We start from the raw sequence: 6,542 nt of genomic DNA, 5'->3' as shown, positions 1-6,542 counted from the left end.
TATCTATTGAGGACTCCATTAATTTCGCGAGCAGACCACCAAAGTCTCAAGTACTTCATGATGCAAACCAAGCTTTTCGACAAACAAATGAGGTGGGAAATTTTTCTTTCGTAATTTTATTTTCATATTGCTCACATTGCTGGTAAGCACAATCAAGTAGCCGATGCACTTTCACGATGACCAAAAGTTAATGCGTTGTCTATAGCAACTCACAATGATCTATCTTCTATGATAGATGAGTATGTTATTGACCCTAACTTTAAAGATATCATGTCATCCCTTGCATTGGGTAAGAAAGAAGAACCATTCAATTTGCAGGATGGTTATCTTCTACATGGAAATAGGCTATGTGTTACCCACTCCCTTTGTGAGAAATTTATGTATGAATCCCATGCTCCTCCCTATGTGGGGCATAGAGGCATTCAACCTACTCTTTGAGGAGTAGAGATGTACTTCTATTGGCCCACCATGAAAGTGGGCATACAAGAGTATGCTTCAAAATATGAGGTATGCCAAAAGACTAAGTATGATAGAGGGAAGCAACCTGGATTACTCCAGCCATTGCCAATCCCTAATTCACCATGGGAGAGTAAATCCATGGATTTTATCTTTGGATTACCCAAGTCTATCCATGGGAATACAGGAATATGGACAATAGTCAACAAGTTTAGCAAGCAAGCACACTTTATTCCTGTCAAAAGGACTATTAAGGCACACCAAATGGAAACTCTCTTCATATCGCAAATCAAACACCATGGATTGCCAACATCCATCATGTCAGATAGATATCCTAGAATGACCATTAATTTTTGGAAAGGTCTCTTTGAAAATCTAGGTACAAGATTGAATTTCTCTTTGGCCTATCACCCACAAATGGATGGCCAAAGTGAGATAGTCAATCTTACGATACTCAATCTACTAAAGACTTATGTTAGAAAAGTAAATCAATGCTCACAATGGGAAAAGTATTAACCTCTTGTAGATTATGCGTGCAATAATATTGTCCATACTTCTATGGGAAAAGCACCTTTTGAAATCAAAGAGGCAATACCTAGAAGTCCCTTGCTACTTAAAGTACATGGAGAGATCTTCGTTGCCGATGAGTATAGCCGTGACCTACAAGAATCTTTCCAAAAGACTAAGAAGGCTATATTCAACTCACAACAAAGGCAAAAAGTTGTTGTTGACAAGCACAGAAGGGCCTTAATGTTTAAAGAAAATGATTGGGTTTTACTTAAGTTTCCCAAGGCTTGATTGAGGCAAACAACGGGTAAAAATCCTACGGGCCATCAAAAGTATTATGCTAAACTAGCAAAAAGATACTATGGTCCTTTCCAAATTTTGAAGCCAATCAATGAGATGGATTATCACCTCAAGCTTCCCAACCATTGGCTCATACACAATGCTTTTCATGCGAGCCTACTTAAGCCCTACAAAGGAGAGCCACCAAGTGAACCAATTATTGAAGACCCTCCCGAGGTCGAAGACCAAGAAGAGGTGCTACAACCCGAAGCTATCCTTCGGCATGAAGACAAGGTACTAAGACATGGTAAGATTATCGGACGGTATCTTATTAAGTTCAAAAATTATCCTTTTGAAGATGCTAGATAGATGCAAGGAATACAGCTTAAGGATAGTATGAACCTTGTCAATGCTTACAATGCTACATTAGAGTAAGCAAATGTACATGTTTCTTTTAAATGATCAATGTTTTTGTCTTATAAGAGTAAGTTCTCTTTTTATTGTTCAAAATTTAGTGGTACACATGCTTTCAATCCTGTTTGTGATGACAACGCCTCTCAAACACCAAGTAGAATTTGTCACTCTACTTTGGGAGAATGAAATGGACTAAGGAGCAGACATGCTTGCGGCAGCTACGTCTCCCAAGCACTAAATGGATTAGTCATTCATCTTGGAATGATGTTGTAGGGTAAAAAGGGATCCTCTACCCACCAAGAAACATTGACTAATGACTAAGGCTTTATCTCTTCTACCTCATAATCCAAGACGACTATGATTTCAAGAGAGAGGTAATGTCATAAAATCTAATATCTAACCAACCCAAATGATTCTCTCATATTAAATTTATCATTTCATGTGGGAGAATAGACGGGAACAAGGGTTAGAATATAGGCATGTGCTTACGGTTCTATCTCAACACGGGGCCAATGGTAAAGGGGTCCAAATGAGAAATAATCTATCAAAGAGCAAGGCTAACTAATGGAGCTTAAAGACCTTAGGGATAGCTTCATTAAAGACCTCCAATGGTTAGTGTCAAAAGTCCTTTGACCTTAAGCAAGCTAGGGCTATGCTTGAGGTGGAAACCCGGCCCAAGCTTGAGGTGCTTGTCGTGCTTGCTGACTAAGGTGCTTGAGGTTCTTAATGACTAAGGTGCTAAGGTGCTCCATGACTAAGGTGCTTGAGGGATTAACGTGTTTCACAAAGTCAACATGATCCCTACTCATGAGGGGGCAAGCCCTCTTTGTAGGAGCTAGAGAGAGAACACACATACCCTTACACAAGGCAAGCTTGGTACAAAGAAAGCAAATAGGACACTTGTCAAGCTCCTCCTCATGTTGCCCTCATAGTGTGCCTAAAGTCTATTGGTTAGCCTCCCAAGGGGTCCAATGATAATTTAGCTAATTTCATTAATTGTGTATGCATTTATCAAGTCCTCTCTCTCAAAAGAGAAAGGGAGACACTTGTCCCGAGGCTACCCTTGTTGCTTGATATGGACTAAGCATGTGATTGGCCAGGCTTGAGGAGGTCCAATAAAGTGCCAGCTAGTGCTAGAAGAGGGGGTTGACCAAAGCAAGGAGGGGGCTAGCTTGGGAGGTATACTCTTCCCCCCCCCCCCTCTCTCTCTCTCTCTCTCATTGTGTGAGTTGCAAAGTGCAAGAGCTCCATCTCCTTCTCCAAGCTTGAGATCCTACACCAAAACTCTTGGCTATGGAATGTAAATCCACAAACCAAGAGACATGCTCCAATGCTTAAGCTTTCCATCTTCTCCATCTTCATTACTATGCTATTATATATGTGATGATAAGTGAGGAACTATCTCTTTTTCCTTTTTGAATGTTTCTTCTTCCTCTTCTCTACCCTCATTCCCTACTAGCTCTCTCCACCTTTGAAGGTGTTTGACTTGGGATTGAGGTTGGGGATGGTCAATGCTTTTTACAAAGTCTATGTTATGCTCGTGATGCATGAAGCTTTCCATCTTCACTGCATCACCTAGGTCATAAGAAACACAAAGATTGTATTGTACCAAGTGTCTCTTGATGGGAGAATCCATAATACAAAATCCTATTGAAGGGGGGACCCCGGCTCCACATAAATCCGGTCCTCAACTGTTGTCAAGTTCTCTAAACTCTCTCTCATGCAAAAGTATTGTCCATACCAAGTTAATTAATTACTATCATTATGTTGCTACCGCTAAATAAGTTCACCCTCTATTTTCTCAAAGTAGTCTCACAAACATGATCACTCTTATTCAATTAATTCCGCTATTCTAAAAGTTCATAGGCCATTTTCATTACATCAAGAATTGCAGTGTATCCATTTGAAGATGGTGCAACGAGCGGTCATGAGCATGGCCCTCACAAGGGTGACACTCTCTAGCGCATTGCAATCTCCCATTTGTGTTATAGGTGACTCCAATATGGTCAAAATTTCTTTTGATGTGAGTTCAAATGGCATGACACTTAGACATTGAAAAAAATTAGCAAGATAAACTTCTAGATCAGCATTCCTCAATGAACATTCATAGTATACAAGGTACACGTGGTCTAATTAACAATTTAAAAGTTTTTATAAACCTGCAATGCGAGACAGCTTCATCATAGCCTCATCAATTCTTCAATCAAAATTTGGTTAGATCCCTTTGTTTTTCTCTTTGATCCCTTACTTGTCCTGCTTAAATTAAATGTTTATAGTCACATTTATAAAGCGGGATGGCCTCATGTTGACCATTCCCTTTGGAAACTAAATTATATTAACTAGTCTTGCTTGGTTGGCTTCGTTGAAGAAACTTGTTGATATGGTGTAGTGTTTATATTGTTCAGTATTGATGCATGTGTGTTGCGAGTCATCAACATTTTGTTTCCATATAGTAGATTGTACATGTAGAGAAATGCAAAACATAACTTAGGCTATTGACTTGGTCATTTAGTAGACGTCTTGTTTGATTATTCAAGACAAAGAACGATGTTTTGTTTAGCTACAAGAAAACCATGTGAGTAGTTAAACTTTTTGCCATGCAAGGAGGAAATGTCACAAACAAGAGACTATATGTCGTGCATGCCATACAGAAGTATGGTGGAGAGTCAGCACCGTGTCTCCCCAAAAATTATAAGAAACGAAAGCTATGCCCTGCCCCATAGTCTAGTTGTGATGTCCAAGCAAACACATAGACATAGAGATTTGGATGGAGATGACAAACCTTTACGAGTGTTGACACAAATTTTTGTTCATGGATTAATAGACGCTCTCATTTTCAATTTTCTCACGTTCTTATAGAGTGCCCTAAGTAGCTCATTTTTTAGCTAATGAATGGGAGGACTTTGTCTTTGCTCCTATGTTGATAGCATTTTGTTTACCAAATGCATCATTTTTCCACTTTGCTATGACATACGCAAAGAGTCGTACATCGTGAAGTTCCTCGGCAAGATGCCGCTCTCATTTCTATGGCATGGAATCTTCCCAAGGAAGATTTATATCCTGCACAATTGATGTACGCATGGTCCTTTGTTGATGCTCTTGTAACTTTTGCTCTTTTTAGAGTAGTATGGTCCTTTGTTGATGCTCTTTTTTGCAAGTCTTAAAATGAATTGTCTAGATTTCTTTATATTTTAATAGGTGACACATTAATGGAGTACCTTGTTTTCCCTCTTAAAAAGCCTAGTTCATCCTCATTAAGCTCAATTTTGAGCTCCTCTTCAACGCCTTCAACTTGATACAAGAGCCATGTCTATCAACAATAATAATTGGGGTAATTCCTCGCTTTTGTTGTCATGTCTACCATTGCCACTGCTATCATTACTCTACCATCAACTTAGTCTCATGATCAAGGCCCTTTTGTAGACCTTTGATTCTCCCTCTGCTATTAGGGGAAAAAAGGAGAGGCAATACTAAATCAATGCTTGCTTTTATGTTTCTCATGCTCTATAGTCTTTCTTTTTGGGGGAATGAAAACATGAATGTTGATGTGAAAACTTTAGACGAAGTACTCAGGGAGCTTAGGATGCATCCTTATTGAAGCTTTTGGTAAACCTTTCCTACTTCTCTCTCTTCTTGGCAAGGTCGATGATTTTTTAATATATCACGCACACATTCTCATGCATACAAACATAGCTTACCTCATAAAAGCCTCTCTCCCACCAAGAAAACCACAGAAGAGGCCGAGCTCTACTTGTGCATAACCATTAGTCTTAATACTGCTCAAAGCAGTGCTAGTCTAGGTAAAGAAGAAAATGATAGATGAAAGTTTTAAACCACACCATGAATATACCGATTCTTCGTATGGACATGCAGTCTCTTTTTCTTTTGCAAAACCTACATATTATGAGTGAATATATTATACAAAACAAAAATTGCATACCAAATCGTGCTCAAATCGAGCAAGGATTGCACTGAGTTCAGCTTTATAGGGAGCCACTTGATTACATCATCTTGAAGTCATGAAGTTTGATTTTACAGGGAGCCACCCGCTTACATCAACCTAGAAATATTGATATTAGCTTTAAAGCAAGCCACACGCTTACCATAAGAAACATAGTGCCGAATGAAATGGACACTCCCACGCTGGATGCCACCATGACGGCAAGTATGTCACCCCATCCCGCCATGTCTTCCATGAAGGCACATCTCAACAACTGCAATGATCTACCCCAAGCGAAAACACCATCAAGGATCAACCCCACTTTTATGGGGAGCCAACAACCCCAACCTACAAAAGTTTTCTTCAATATCAATAGCTACTTCTTTTTTCTTCTTCTTTTTTATCAATATGGTACTTTGTCAAAGGACCCGCGAGATCTATAATATGACTAACTAGCTTTACGTTATGAGTGCGGCTAGAGTGATGCCTTTTAGTTTGCTTTGTACATGTGCAAAGTGCACATGCTTCAAGCCATACCCCTATCTAAAAGGGTGCATAGGAATATCAAGCTAGTTGCCCTTTACTAGTGCCCAGGCTTTATAAATATATTATGTACTTGAATGGCCAAGAAACAATCAAATAACAAGGTGAAGATTTGCTTTTTCACTTTAAAACAACAAGTGAAAGGGTCATGATGGCTTTCTAAACAATAAGAAAGTGATAAAATCATTAGGTTGAGCTCAACTGGAATCACTATTCGGAAAAGGATTGCCTCAGCTTAGCCTTGAGCCAGTTGAAAATCGAGACTAGTCGGTTGCAAACCATAGTAAAGGGAAGAAAAACCGGTGAAATATGTGAGAAAATAGTTCAAAATTCATGCAAATTTTACATTTTTGCTAGTATTTCTGGTTTGCTTCTTTGGCCAACGGCTACTTAATAAAAGAGA

The sequence above is a fragment of the Adiantum capillus-veneris genome, chromosome 8, assembly GCF_014529385.1.
Source record: "Adiantum capillus-veneris isolate H3 chromosome 8, ASM1452938v2, whole genome shotgun sequence".
In the NCBI taxonomy this organism is placed as follows: Eukaryota; Viridiplantae; Streptophyta; class Polypodiopsida; order Polypodiales; family Pteridaceae; genus Adiantum; species Adiantum capillus-veneris.
The sequence above is the reverse complement of the archived record's forward strand: the minus strand, read 5'-3'. Positions refer to the sequence as shown.